The 3,033-nt window shown below is 38.3% G+C and overlaps 1 long non-coding RNA gene across 1 annotated transcript in view; it reads left to right on the forward strand.

Moving 5' to 3' along the window:
* LOC309628314 overlaps positions 1-3,033 on the forward strand; it is an 882,984-nt gene that overhangs the window by 454,863 nt on the left and 425,088 nt on the right. The gene's annotated exons all lie outside the window — the stretch shown is intronic.

The following is a 3,033-nucleotide window of genomic DNA, read 5'->3' on the forward strand; positions in this document are numbered from 1 at the left end:
AGAAACATTCTGAAATTTCATCACCAACTCTGGAAAAGCTCCACTTCCTCCAGGTAAGTATTCAAGCTAACAGGAGGTAGAAAAATATCTTCTCTCTGTATTACAGTCTTACAGTCTTAAAAAGAGAATGGGATGTGTTCTTTAGAAGGAAGCAAGATTCTAGCATCCTGGCCTTCTGTTTAGAATCAAAGAAAATAATAATGTCCTTACTGTTGCTTATGGGTTGAAATGTGTTCCCCCAAAAGAAATTGGAGTTCTAACCCCCAGGACTTGTGAATGTGACCTTACTTGGAAATAGGGTCTTTGCAGAAGATCAGGTTAAGATGAGGTCATTAGGGTGAGGCCCTAATCCAATAGGGCTGGTGTCCTTATAAAAAAGGGGAAATTTTGACAGAGAGATAGACACGCGCACACACAAAACACCATGTGAACGTGAAAGCATAGGTCTGGGGAATGCATCTATAAGCCACAGAACACCAGAGATTGCCAGTAGTCCACCAGAAGCTGGGAGAGAGGCATGGAGCAGACTTGCCCTCAGACTGTTCCTCACGGAACAGACTCGGAAGAAACCAACCTTGGCAACACCTTGATCTCAACTTCTAGCCTCCAGAACTGTGAGACAAAAATTTCTCGAGTTTAACCCCCACCCAATCTGTGGTACTTTTGTTATGACAGACTAACACATTGTTAACTAAGGTTTGTTTGTTTTTAACAGCTTTGTTGAGATATAATTCACATACCATACAATTCACCATTTTGAGAGTATACTATTCAATGTCTTTTAGTGTATTGACAGGGTTGTGCCCCATCACCAATCTAATTTTAGAGTATTTTCATTTCCCGTGGAAGAAACCACATACCCATTAACAGTCAATTTCCATTCCTCAGCTACTCCCATCCTTCACTCACCTCCAGACCTAAGCAACCAGTACTCTACTTCCTGTCTCTATGAACTGCCTCTTCTGGACATTTCATACAAATGGAATCATACAATGTGTGATCTTTTGTGACAGGCTTCCTTTGCCCAGCACATTTTCAAGGTTCAACAATTCATGTTGTAGTACGAATCAGTACTTCATTCATTTTCATGACAATGATTTCTGTGCTACAGATACTGCATATTTTATTTACCTATTTACTGGTTGATAGACATTTGGGTTGTTTCCACCTTTTGGCTATTGTGAACCATGCTGCTATAAACATTCACTTACAAGTGTTTGTGTTCACATACATTTTCATTTCTCTTTGATATGCAGTGAGTGGAATTGCTGGGTCATATGGTAACTATGTTCAGTATGTTGCAAACTCTTTTCAAAGCAGCTGCACCCACCAGCATTGTGTGAAGCTTCCAGTTTCTCCACATTCTTGCCAACACTTGCTATTGTCTGTCTTTTTGATATAGCCATCTGCATGGGTGTGAAGTGATACCTCACTGTGGCTTAGGTTTACATTTCCCTAATGACCAATGATATTGAGCATCTTTTCCTGTGCTTATTAGACATTTGTATATCTTCTGTGGAGAAGTGTCTATTCAAAACTTCTGCCCTTTTTTTTTTTTAACTCAATTTTGTCTTAAGCAGTAATGTCCAGGAAATGATGTGTAGGATGTACTGGCTGGTTATTTTCTAATATGTTAAGGTAAATATGTAATCATTAAAAAGTACTAGTCCACACTTTGGAAAACTGTGTTTACTACCCCAGAGCTTCCCAATCAGTGTGCTGCAGCCTGTGTACTATTAATGAGGTACAGATGTCCCTGATGGCAAGCAGCCTCATCTGTTTAACTCAGTCTGCTAGATAAATGTTGTCTGCTGCCCATTTTAAATTGAGTTATTTATTATTATTATTAAATTTGAGTTCTTTATATATAGCAGATACAAGTCCTTTATCAGATATAGAATATGCAAATGTTTTTTTCCCATTCTTTGGATTGGATTTAGTTTCTTGGTGGCATTGTGTGCCACACAAGAGTTTTTAACCTTGATATAGTCCAATTTATCTATTATTTTCTTTTGTTGCTTGTGTTTTAGGATCATTTCTAAGGAACCATTGACCTAATTACTATGTTTTCTTTTAAGAATTTTATATTTAAACATTTTACGTTTAGTGCTAGAATCCATTTTGGGTTATTTTTGTATGTATGGACTGGGTAGGGATCTAACATCTTTCTTTTGCATGTGGATATCCAGCTGTTCTAGCACCATTTGTTGAAAAGACTATTTTATACCCATTTAATTGTCTTGGTACTGTTGCCAAAATCAATTGATTACCAATTAAGGATTTATTTTTGAATTTTCAATTCTGTTCCCTTTACTTATATGTCTTTCCTAAGCCAGTGCCACATTGTCTTGATTATTGTAACCTCATAGCAAGTTGTGAAATTGGAAAATGCGAGTCCTTCAACTTTGTGCTTTTTCAAGATTATTTTGACTATTCTGGGTCTCTTGCATTTGCATATAAATTATAGGATCCCACTTACCATCTTCTACAAAAAAGACAGCTGGGATTTTGACAGGGATTGCCTTGAATCTATAGATAAATTTGGGAAGTACCTTAACAATATCGTCTGGTGATCCATGAAAATATAGGATGTCTTTACATTTATTTTGACCTTTAATTTCTTTCAATAATGTTTTGTAGTTTTCAGTGTATAAGTCTTGTACTTCTTTTGTTAAATTTATACCCAAGTATTTTATTCTTTTTGATGCTATTGGAAATGTAATTTTTTTTTAATTATTTATTTATTTATTTATTTTTTATTTTTGGCTGTGTTGGGTCTTCGTTTCTGTGCGAGGGCTTTCTCTAGTTGTGGCGAGTGGGGGCCACTCTTCATCACGGTGCGCGGGCCTCTCACTGTCGCGGCCTCTCTTGTTGCGGAGCACAAGCTCCAGACGCGCAGGCTCAGTACTTGTGGCTCACGGGCCTAGTTGCTCCGTGGCATGTGGGATCTTCCCAGACCAGGGCTCGAGCCCGTGTCCCCTGCATTGGCAGGCAGATTCTCAACCACTGCGCCACCAGGGAAGCCCCTGGAAA

This window comes from Balaenoptera borealis (assembly GCF_965194805.1).
Source record: "Balaenoptera borealis genome assembly, chromosome: 4".
NCBI classification, from domain to species: Eukaryota; Metazoa; Chordata; class Mammalia; order Artiodactyla; family Balaenopteridae; genus Balaenoptera; species Balaenoptera borealis.